Below are 12,831 nucleotides of genomic sequence, written 5' to 3' on the forward strand. Positions count from 1 at the left end.
CCGGTTTCCTCCCACATTCCAAAAACATGCGTGGCAGGTTAATGGAACACTCTAAATTGTCCCTTGGTGTCTATGTGTGCTGGATGGTTGTTTGTCTATATGTGCCCTGCGATTGGCTGGCAACCAGTTCAAGGTGTACCCCGCCTACTGCCCGAAGACAGCTGGGATAGGCTCCAGCACGCCCAGCAACCCTTGTGAGGATAAGCGGATCAGAAGATGGATGGATGGATGGCTTCTCATTAGGGCTTCGTTTCCACCTGTTCTCATCAGCCTTGTTCCTTTTGTCTCCATTCAGCTCCCTCCAGCTACTCGTGTCTTGTCTGTGTGTGACTCATCATCTCAGTTTGTTTGTATTTACTTCGCTGCTTTCTTCGAGTCTGTGTTAGCTCATTGTTGCCGTTGTTGTGTTTTTCTGTTGTTAGTGACATGATTCTAGTATTGTTATGGTTTGTTTTGCGGTGATTTTATTCTTTGTGTTTCGTAAATAAAAACTGGTCCTGCTCTTTGGTCCATCTTTTACCTCGAACCCAACAGTGATTTTATTCCCTGTGTTTTGTAAATAAAAACTGGTCCCTGCTCTTTGGTCCATCTTTTACCTCGAACCCAACACCTCGATTACCTGGTGTTGACAACGCTCAAATCAGTGGACGTTTGCCTTTGAGAAAATCCTTTTGGAAGCCTTGGCGAGGTGATGTTGATTGTTTGTTTGGTGTCTTTGTAGGGCTTACTCCTAACAATTTTCATAGACTGTGAATAAAAACTGAAATTCGTTTTAGAATAAGTGAAGTGTAAGGTGGTTTTCTCAGCTGTTTTAGATCAGGTCTTTTCCTAGTCTTGCATTTCTGACAATACCCAACGTGTGTGATATCTGAAGTCTTTCTGTCTTTGTTGCAGATCCAGGCCCAGAAGTTAAAACTCATAACTGAACCATCAGTTTAACAAGCTCCCTTACCTGCCAGTTGAGTAGAAGCAACTGTTGCTGAAGTCAAACTGTGGCAGAGTTGGATTTGCTCCCTCTGCTTTGAGGTGACGTGACACAATCAACAATCAATAGATGAGATTGAAGAAAACTGGAAACAGGAAATTTGCAAACAATCACAACAGAAGTATGCAAAAAGGAGAAACACCAACGCAATTGAGCATGACGGGAACATTTTGAATTGTGGGGGAAAAAAATGCCGAAAGAATCTAATTGTAGTCGTGTAAATTCTGACCGTGCAAAATTCGCAGTTTTTGTAAAATCTCAGTCTGAGACTGGACTGTGACGAAAACCTCTGCAGCTTGTCTTCAAATGTGAGCAAGTGTGCGATGGTAGTTTTCCAAGAGTCTTCTCCAAATCTTCAAGTCTTCAAAGGCATTTCTCACTACCGTGTCAAAATTAGAACAGCAGAATGGACTGTTTAAATACCACTTCTAATTTAGCTCAGAAATGGATTGGTCCATTCATTGATCAAATGGTTGTTGTGAATTTTGCTGAACACCTCATAAGAAAACAACAAAATATGCAAAAAGAGAGTGAAACATTGACTAATTGGACATGCATTCCAAAGGTTAGAGAAGGTCAAATGAAGCTCAACTGCGAAGGCTTTCGTGCATTTTAGGTTGATCCTCAGATCAGACAATGCTTCAGGTCAATAATATGATAATGATGCGCATTTGTTTGGAACAAAGCCATTCAGTGTGTGTGTGAGGATCAGGAACACATTCAAGTCCTTGCAGGAATTTACTGGAATTTATAGAGCTGTAAATTGATTATGACTCATCCTAATTATTGCTCGGCATGCATGCACGCACATGCACTTGAATAATGATTAATTGCACATTTTCTGGAACAAGCAGAAACAGTCTTGATGCCGAACTAAGTGTATGTTTCAGTGTTTTGTTTTCTTTTGATTTTTTTTCTTATTTAAGGAACTAAATCATTTTTTAATTGTGGTTACAGGTGTGACTCAGCCAGCAAATTATAAACACTATTGTCCTCCAAACTTTCTGACTTGTACAAATTGGTTAAGATTAAAAAAGGTGAGATAAATTCTGCGCAGGTCAACGTCTGAGACGGTCTCCCTGACACAAAGTGTGAAATATGAGCATTTTAGCGCACTTACGACCTCTATGGCGCAATGCCAGCCCAGCATTGCCCCCCCACCCCCACCCCGCTCCCCCTCAACATTTCTCACCCTAAAACGACCTCAGAGTCGAGTGTGAGGGCACAGTCCGCTATCTGGGGGTTTCCCCTTTCAGCGCTCATCCCTATAACAAGGGCCTAGACAAATCTGACAGCGACACGAGCTTGGGCATTAGGAAAATGCTCACTGGCGTTTGAACTCAGATATGTGGCTCAACATTCTGAAACAGATACAAAGAAAGACACAACCCGCACGTTAGCATCCGTTTTTGGGTTTTTTTGGCCGGTGCAAGTTTGCACCCAATAAAGTTTTCCCATCAACACCAAAACAGGATCAACACATCATGTGAAGATTGAAGGAATTCTTTGCTCTCAAGGGGAGGAGAAAGGGATGGCACTGACACACAATCCTTCCTTTCTTTCATTTTTTTATCTGTCAGGGAAAAGGGGGGTAGTATGACTGTCTACTCTGTCAGTGCCAACGGCTCTGCCAGAAGTACGGTTCGGGTCAAAAAGAAGCCGGGCGAGACAGAAGCACTTCGAAACAAGAGAGGAGAGTGACAAAATAAAGATGCCACAACAAGAAAGAAGTGTCCCTGCTGTATAGAGCACAGTCTAGATGCCCGAGTCAATGCCGGGTGTGCCTTAGAGCTACCCTGGGTGAGTGGATATCAGAGGGGTGTGGGTTAACTTTTTTTGCTGCTGTCTCTATTTGCCATCAACGAGGAGCTGGGTGTAACTACTGGTCTTTATTTTCTGACTGCATGAATGTTGCATCACATTTCTGACATAGTTGTTACAGTCCACACCAAATGTGCCCATCTGGAAAGGTCTTTTGAAAAACGCATTTCATACTGTGGCTGACTGTCATAATTCAAGAATAAGAAAATGTGGAATTCAAGGGTTAAAAACAACGCAAACAACAAAACAACACGTAGAAACATGCAAGCACTTCATCAACATCTGTTGCAAAGGATCAAGGCAAACGTTCTCCTCTTGTTTTATTATTTTTTTTTTTTTGCTTTTGTATCATTCAGTGCACTCATGAAAATTATGACATTGAAAAAGGTTTTGTTGAATTTATTCCATTTTATTTCATTGGGTGTGCATGAAATAAAACTGAATTACATTCTTTCAGTAGGCTGATCATCTACTTAAAATTGAGTAGACTCAACACACCATTTTCCCCCTGTTACTGTGGACAAGTATAATCTGAAAATGAAACTTGATGCTTGAGTCCTTTGATTTCCTCTCCACTCGTAAGGAATGGACAGTAGCTTTCCATAAATATCACCATGTCACCAAAGCGATACACTAACATTGAGATCAGTTCAATTCTTAATTTAATGAGTGTAGTGTCAAAGCAAAGTAATAGATATGAAGGCCTCTTCTGTCAAAGTTGGCGCTCGCAAGCACTGGTTTGTTGTGCTAAGTACTTTTTAACCGGTGATTTTCACATTTTTACTTTTGTCAAAGTGCATTTTACTTGGGAATGTTTGGACATTTGTGCATTTTGGTAAATGCTGTTTCTACATCTCACCACTGTATTTTCCTTTCCCCTCCATGTAGCAGCAGACGGCACTAGGACCTGCAGTGAGGAACACCAGGAGGGAGGGAGCAGTATTGGGACTCTTGTTACTAAAGTTTTAGATCAATCCATTTTCCAAGCGTGTGGGAGAAAGACACACTGACGTGAATGGCGCCAGACCTGGATACGCGGCTTTGAAAACAGGAGCAGGATCTGACTTTGGGATAATTTTGGGAGGAGAGTGTGGTGGAATATCAAAATAACTTTTTCTGGAAATTTTCACCCACTGGGGAAAGAAGGAGAAGCAGCACTAACGGTGGTGAGTTTTTCATATAAATATAAGCACGTGTGGTGTGGATATTGGATAGCCCAAAGCAAGAGAGAGTTTTTCCAGCGATGTTGACTTTACCCCTTCTCAACACCTGTTATTAAGTGAAAGCGGAGCCTCTGAATTGACATTGAGGCCAGCGTGAACATTCGGCTGATGGGAGAAAAACAAATTCACCTCAAACACGTGAGGCATACCAATTACTTACTAATGAAAAGTGGGTGGGGTGATGAAGTTAAGGTTTCCTGGAAGTCAGATTGAGACAAATAAGTCAACTAGAAGAGTGCAAATTGGCAAACGAGAGACTGGTTCAGAGTATGCTTGGAGCAAAGGAGGTTCTCCAAACTTCAACTGGAAGCAGCTGAGTGTTCTGAAAACCCCTGAGACATCAGGTTACCTTCTTTCTCTCTCACCCCTTTTTTTCTATCAGTCTGTTCCCCCCCCCTCCCACCTTTCTATCTGTCTGCCTCGCTGCTCATGTTACACAAGCCTTGAAGGGCTTGTAGATTGGGATGAGCTCCAATGTCCCATCTGAAATGTGCTGTTGAGGTTCCCCCTCACGCTTTTCGGGGCGGGGCCAAGCTGCAAAACCCTGTGCTGACCATCATTGTTGATACCTCGACAGGTATACTAGATGAATGTGGTCCCATCTACGTGTGTACAAGCGTGTGTGTGCGCGTGTGTGTGTGTGTGTTTGTGTGTGTGTGTGTGTGTGTGTGTGTGTGTGTGTGTGTGTGTGTGTGTGTGTGTGTGTGTGTGTGTGCGCGAGCGCGCGCACGTGTGTGTGTGTGTGTGTGAGACCTCATGCCTGCCACTCCAAGCAGGGAATTCCTTTCTGGCTTTGACAGGAGAGGAATGTTACCTGGGACCCGAATTTACTGTAAATCTTCCAGCAGTTATTACAAATCAAAGGCCTTCTTCCAACCATTGATGACCTCTTAAATATATCGTATACTGTACACGCCTACCTTGAGATGCAAGTGTTAATCAAATCATCTTCCCCTATTGAAATTCATAGAAATAACCCCTAATCCGTTCCGGCCCCCACCCAAAAAACAAGCAGTTCATTGGTCTCTCAAATAGCTGCTTGTGTTTCAAAGCAAAAACAACAACATCAACAACAACAACAAAAACTGTTGAATGATTTCTCGTACCATTAAAACTCTTTTTCAAGGTGGAGATTATTCTTATTGTGTGTGTGTGCGTGTGTGTGTGTGTGTGTGTGTGTGTGCTGATGTTGTCTGTTTCAACTGCCTGGTACTATTGCACATATATAATGACGACAATAGCCCACACTGACATCCACCCATAAGTCAGCCATTAATGTTTCTTGAGAAGCTATGGTACTTTCTATAAAGGTATACCTACTACCTCCAAATCTTTCTTCTAAATGAGCAAGCGAAAGCTATGCAGTCTTGCTGTAACTTCACACTAAAGTCTCACATTGTCCATGAGTGAGTTTACCAGATGGTGACATCCAGAGTTCCTCTCTCTGGACCAAGTGAAGAGATTGTGTTTTGTCATTAGAGCCACACAGAAGCAAATGGATGTTACTTTTTTGCATCACTTGATCATATTTTAGACTTCCATATTTGTGGGAGCATTTTGTCGAAGTCCTATGTCAAGTTAGTTGGATGAGTTTGGTGCAGAAGAACTTACAAGCCCTGACTTTTAACCCTTCGAAATAACCCGGTGGCTGTGGCTCACTTGGATGATGGTCGAGTGACCGAAGGTCTGCTTCTTTGTGGGACATGAAACAAAAACATATAGCAGAGTGTGAATTCCTTGATTGAGTGGTGTATAATAATAAAAAGAAAGAAAAAAAGATTCATGTAAACATAAAATGAATAAGTTAGCCGAAACTCACAATCTGCTTTTAAATGGTCTTTTCTCTTTGCGCTTATTTTGCAAGCTGTCACGAGCCCACTAAGTTGGCAAGCTGCAGGCCTAAGACCTTCTCAAAACTTATTTTGTATATTACAAGTCAAACAGTTATTCATCGATTGGGTTGTTTGCATGATCGCTGTCAGTTCATTATTCAGTTCTCAACTGCAGTCAACACAAACACGCACTTGGTGTGTGCATGGAAGGCAGATGGACAGTTTTCCACTGCAGACAAATACAGGTATGTCTGATTATTCATGACCAGCTCAGGTTTCCTTTGAAGTTGAATTAGAGTTTTCCCTGTGCTTGCATGTGAGGCGGTGGGAGGGTCGTGGAAAGAGAGAAAATCTTCCAATCTGTCTCCAGACACCACTGATCTTTGAGTTTTCCTATCTTTTAAAAGATCACTTTCAAGGTGAATTTACCATGCCCACAACAGTGGAAATCGCAAAGTAGTGGCTAAAATGTGTATTTTATTATTTGTGTAGCTATGTTTTTTTAAAAGCTCCATAGACAATATATACACGTGATGTACAGGACTCCTCATGTTTCACACGATAGTATCTGTGACGCCGGACCTGCGTGTGTCTTTAAAGGTGACATTCAGCAAATGTGTAGGTAGAATTGCCTGGGTATTAAGTGGCTAAACGTGAGCTACTCCAGTGAGTTGAGGCCATCAGCAGGTCGTGGAAGAATGTGCTTGTGTTTACTGTATTTTGTTAGTGTTTGCTGAATCCAGTGAATTAAAGTGCACAAGCAGCTGTGTTTCTATTCGCCATGTCCTAAGCACTTGGCTATATTATATTTGCGAACATTATTTACTTGACCGTAGACATGCAGTTGCGTAACTTAAGACAGTTTTAATTTGCAAATGGCACTTTAGCTGCTTTGACGCCAAACTGTGGACACTCCCGATATCTTATGCACTTTTTTTTGTTATTGACTCGCACTTAGTATATGAGTCTGCAATGTGTGACGCACAACGGTTAAATCGCAGTACATTTTTGCGCGGGATGACTGAAGTTGTTTGCTAGGGTGATTCAAATTTTGGTGATCCTGAACTGGATGAGGGACGGAAAAAATTCATTCTGGGTCCATTTTTAGTACGGTAAGTTTTTTTTTTTTTTTTTTTTTTTTTTAAGATTTGAAAGTCATGGCCACACTGAAGAATTTCGTCAAGTGGTTACACAAAACAACATCATCTGAATCAGATACATTTGATTTAAGTAGATGTATAGTTTATATATAAAAAAATCATCTGGCTTTGGATGATTTTATTTTGCGTAGCTCAACTTGAAGACATAAAATTCAGTAAATTCAGCCATCATTTTTTTCCAGTGCACAGTGATCACTCATGCACACAAACCTGCACAGTCAGATTACGCACAGCAAAAATAAAAGATGAGGATGGAACGGTGTGAGCAGTCAGACAGTACAGGACACCTGGGCAGGAGACAAACTGCGATAACACTCCTGGACTCTCAGTTGAACTGTGGCTATTTCACCTCAGGCCCAGAGACAACCTCAAGCAAACTCTGAAAGCTACACTTACACATTCCAACAAATAAATTAGCAACAAAAAAGTAGCTGTATTATCTCTGGAATATAAACTCCAATTAAAAAAAACAAAAACTTTACTGCTTCATTGTAAAAAGTCAGATGTTTTTACATCTGATTTAAAATACTGAAAACTCAAGCTCATAAAAATGTATTTTGGTCAACTTGGTTGACGTAGTAATTATGCTTTAACAGTGTCTGGAATGTAAAACACTTACGGCCATACTGGTAGTCAAGCCGATTTAGAACAGTGAACTTAACTGCAAATTTTGCATGCATGAAGCAGTCCAGCAAATGGCAAATGCGTTCCATAAACAATCGTCACATGAGGGCCTTTTGATCAAACAGTGCCACCAGCCAGTTTGACATCTGGGACAGTGCCAGTTGGCAGCGGAAATTCCCAGCATAAACTGTTGTCTGATTACTTTTCCTCACTTGATCACTTAACGACTTTGAATTATCCTCTTATTCTCCACTCTTCAAAAGCCTTTGACATCAAACGACAGTATAGAAAACCGCAATGTCATTTTCATTTTGAATTGTCTTCTAGGTGCTCTCATTCTGAGAACATTCGACTTTCCAGCTCAGCCCAGTTTGACAAACTTCAGGATGTGTTCAAATAAACGACCCCAACTTGCTAAAGTGTCAGCGTGAAGTCTCAAGAGTGTTGATAACTTCAACCGCTGCGTTATTATTTTTTGCGTCGCTTTGCTTTTAACCAGACACTGTGCCCTCAATGTTTCCTTAACAGCAGCGCTGGCTACCAAAACAACATCTCGTGTGTTAATTGCCTCAAGCTTTCTGAAGAAACGATTCCGTCTGAGGCACGTTCATGCATTCCAACGAGCATTTTTTGTAAGACAACAAAAACCTTTACAAACAATTCATTAGTGTACAAATGTATGTATTTGTTGCTTTTTACACAAAGTACCACCTTGAAAAAATACTTGGCTCTCCGTGTACTACCATAAATAATACCAACCAACATTAAAAGTCACGGTCAATTGTTGGGGTATTATTTCTACACTGCTGGTCGCTTCAAATTGAGTGATGACTCTGTGCATCCAAATTGTTCATTTTGTTCCAGTTTCTTGTTTGTTGGTATTCCAGAGTGGTTCAAATTACTGCAGACAAGTTTCAAACTTACTCGGCCAATAAAGATGATCCTGATTGTCATTTTGTTTCTGAAAAAACTGTAGCGTAAAGGTCCAAATGTTCATCAAAAATCAGGCAGTGGATTCAAACCTCAAAAGTAAATTCCATGTTTTTGTGTGCCACTTTAGTACCCTTTCAACACATAGGCCATTATAAAAAACTTGACTAATGGTTCAATTAGAATGAATTGCATGTAAAAGTTCATTTTCCATAAAACACGATGTCATATATGCCATTGGAGCAACAGCTGGTCCCCATTCAAGCAGGTTATCCAGAGCTGAGTATGCTGTTATGTTGATCCGTTAAAAAAGAGTCTCGCTTGTCCTTGGCTGTGAATGTGAGTTCGAAAGCGTGTTTGTCTCTCTGAGCCCTGCGGTTGGCTGGCATGGGGTCCCGCTCACACGTTAGCCAAGTGGGGATGGCTGCTAAGGAAAGTGGATGGAAGACTTATATTGTCTACTATTGCTGGTTTGTTTGTTATTTGACTGTCCTGAAAAATGTGCATCGATATCCATTAAACTAAAAAATAAACTAAAATGTCAGTGGGCTCGGAACATCTGGTGTAAAGGGACCCAGCTGAGGCATTGGGTGTGGGCTCAGCAGACAGGTCAAAGGTCATAGTCCGACCTCAGGGTTACGATAGCTGTCGGTGGAGGAAAAGTGAGATCTGGATTGCTCAGGATTGGGAAGCATGTGGCAAAGGATCGCCAATGAGACATGTGACATCATCCGACATTTACTGTACGTGCTCGCCCTTGTCATTGCCTCCTTTGTAAACATTCCTTCCATAATATTGAACAATTAAACCAATGACAATCTTATATCGTGTGTATTTTACAAAATCAAAACAAACAAAGCACTTTCTTGACATTCGTATGTCTGTCTGCCCTTTCTTTTGCCATTTGTTTAGCCATCCCCAAGTTCTACAGTGTTGTACGTGTGATCGTGACCAGTCGAGCGTGACTTTAAAAGGCAGGGCCTGGCCTCTTTAATGACGAGGGAATCAGGGTGCATCATTGACGGGTTCTGTGCAAGTATGTGCTTGGTTTTACTTTTGTTCAGTCAGGCCATTGAAAGTGTCCTGACGACGGAGTCTATCGGTGACAATGAGTATTGCAAATGGTTCAAATTCATGGTGTATCTTTTTCCTTTTTCTGTATGGGTGCAAATGCACCATGGAATACAGCCTATTGTATTGTTTTTTTTTGTTTGTTTGTTTGTTTTGTTTTGTGACCACCCAAGGTTCACTATTTTTTAATACGACGTCCCACAATGAATGTTCATTACGGGATATATTGAAAGCCCAATAAAGGGGACCTATTCTAACTACACATACAAACAGCACTCTAAAATTGAATCCAAACACATCCATGGCGATGCAGATGTCATGTTGGAACCAAGAAAGCATGCAAACAAGAAAAACAGAACAATCTGGGGATCGTGCAGCAACAAAAACCATCTGGCTAGAACTGGACATACACAATGAACTGATAAACCCCAAAGCCAAAGCAGGAGAGCTAAATACACTCAAATTAACTGGAATAATGATGCACAGATGAAAAGAACCTCAAGGGCGGGAAGGAGCTGATTGGTTTAGGCACGGGGAGCAACGAAACGAGACACAAGTAAAACCGAATGCACAAACTAGCGGCATGGACCGAACAAACATTCAAAGTCCAAATTGTAAACGTAATAATTTCACAAACAGAAAAGTCCAACGCTACCTTGGTAATATTACTGTACAAGCAGCACATGTAAACACAACAGAACAGAACTATATCCCATTTCCACCTGTCTTTCATTCTGCACTGTTTGGAACCTGCATTAATATAATCATACAAAACCAGTAGTCTTAGTGCATGTCTTTGCGTTCGACGCAACTGACAGTTTTGACAGGTGCTTGATCAAAAGAGACATATTCTCCTGTTTGTGCACGTTTCCATTTCCATGCGTGTCCTCTGCAACGAACTGTGCAGACGGGCCTGCTGAGTGCGCATGCATGAAGGCAGCGTGGATGTACAGTGCCGATGTGGAAATGAGCAGGCTGTTTTTTTTTTTTTTTGCAGCTCAAATAATACTGTTGTGGTATGAACGCGTTGGTTTAGTGCCGCAGTTCTGTTCTCAATTATTTCTCTGAAGTTGTATTGACACAGCCTCACTTTCATTCCAAATCACCTATTACTTGTTGGAACATGACACAAACTTGCTGCTACTGAGTGTTTTTTTTTTTCCATGTGTGTTCTCCTTTACACCTGGAATGACCTAATATTAAAGGTAAATGCGCTTTTTTTGTCATGTGTACAACACACCTAGTTGTTGGTAACATTTTCCCTTCCTACGAAATTGTATTTGTCAGATCATTTACATACTACGTGATTCATTGTAGTCAGAAGAACCTGATTCCGAAGGATTTTTGTCTGTTCGAGTCTGACAAATGTGGACGTAAGCATATGTATGTTTGTGTTGGATACGCATCAAACACATACACACTCCTTCGCCCCAAGTCTACAAGCGAAGCCGCTTATTATGCACTTATTCGGATTATGTCAACATGGAAGGCACACTACATGAGACAATGACTCATAAATGGACTCCTACACAACTGCAAATTAGTAAAGAGTCCTCTTTTACGGAAGGAATGAAGGAAGGAAGTGTTTCTCTGCCTCTCCTTGCTTTCATGAGTTTTGGAGAGGAAGCCATAGTTGTCGGATGTATCCATGGTGACGCCCGCACTCGCATCAGTAAATATTAAACCATCTGCGCCTTAGCTGCAGGTCATACTGGGGAGCTTTATGTCTTTTAGCTGTAGATCCGCTCACACGGCCAACATGGCTTGCTGCTAACAGATGGAGTGCGGGCCTGGGAGGTCCCACGCAGACAGGTGGTTGGCATCAACTCCAAGGGGGAGCGAGACGCGGGGACGGACGGTTGGGGGTGTGGGAGATTACGAGGCAGCGGCGTGGACGCAGGCGGGAAGAGATGACAGAACGATGTGGAGACCACACAGAATTGAAAATGGCCTGGTTAGCTCTTCAGGAGGCAGAGTGAGACTGGAGTCCGAGAAAAAGACAGCGGGAGCGAGGAAAACGCAGTTGACAAGTGGAGAGTCATGACAAGGTGGTCTGCTGCATTAGATCAGTTTTCGTGTGTGTGTGTGTGTGTGTGTGTGCGTGTGCGTGTGCGTGTGCGCGTGCGCGTGCACGTGTGTGTGTGTGTCCTTTAAAGTCAAGTAATGGTGGTCACTATAGAACAATTTGGAGTTCAAGGAAGCCAAAAGAAATGAATGTGTTTTGACTCTCTTAAACTTGCTCAGTGTAATTTACAATAAAGTTATTGTTGTAAATACAAACTGACAGTGATGGACCAATACCAACATTTCAGAACATGTATTTACATTTGAGCTCTCCTACAGTACATATTGCATTTGTGATGAAAATATGTTTTATTTTAATCTCATGTGGTTCAAAATCACAAACTTTTCAAACATTCCCGATCCCGATTCTGACACCCCTCCCAACACACCCACCCACACAAACCCCATAAATAATGTAAAATATTGTAAATAAATTTGAAAAGAAAAAAATATGACCATATATTGTATGCTTGAGAAACCTTGTATTATTACCGATGGCATCACAGGACGTCTCTGGAGTGAACGAGATTGTGTGCCGTCATGTCTTATTTTGCGGATCCAATCAATGATGTTACCGATCGATTGACAAATTCCGAAATAACGAATGCTGTAATAACGAATGCTGTAATGATCAGTACACAACATGGTAACACACAAAACATCAAACGTGACTCATCACACTGCAGTTGTGGAAATTCGGCAGTTGCCGATCAGCAGTTGGGCCCGAGGACTTCATTTCAGTGTGTCGAGCAAAATTTTCAATGCCCTAAAACTGTTGTCATCATACTACTAACAAAACTCATCATTGTTAGAAACAATATTGAACAGTGACAGATAGATTTGTGTACATAACTTCAAACAGCAACATGACTTATGTCACCAAGGCAACTACAGACACATTTTTTTCCTAATCCATGCCAGTGTCAAGATATATTTCACATCCATGGAGAGGGTAACACAAGGAAATTTAATAACTATCCTTCAATTTAATTTATACTTTTTTTCAGGGAACCAATTGAAGAGAAAAAAAAAACCACACTAACCGAGAAACACACACACACACACACACACACACACCACACACACACACACACACACACTCACACACACACACACACTCA

General features: G+C 41.5%; 1 protein-coding gene across 1 annotated transcript in view; it reads left to right on the plus strand.

Annotated features, from left to right (window-relative positions):
* The first annotated feature begins 3,795 nt into the window (after positions 1-3,795).
* The window catches only part of ngfa (nerve growth factor a (beta polypeptide)), a 32,579-nt gene continuing 23,543 nt past the window's right edge, over positions 3,796-12,831 (plus strand). The window contains exon 1 of the mRNA XM_019890628.1: positions 3,796-3,972. The gene's annotated coding sequence lies outside the window, so the exon portion shown is untranslated. The remainder of the gene's footprint in view (positions 3,973-12,831) is intronic.

The sequence above is a fragment of the Hippocampus comes genome, unplaced genomic scaffold, assembly GCF_001891065.2.
Source record: "Hippocampus comes isolate QL1 unplaced genomic scaffold, H_comes_QL1_v1.1 scaffold174, whole genome shotgun sequence".
Classification (NCBI taxonomy): Eukaryota; Metazoa; Chordata; class Actinopteri; order Syngnathiformes; family Syngnathidae; genus Hippocampus; species Hippocampus comes.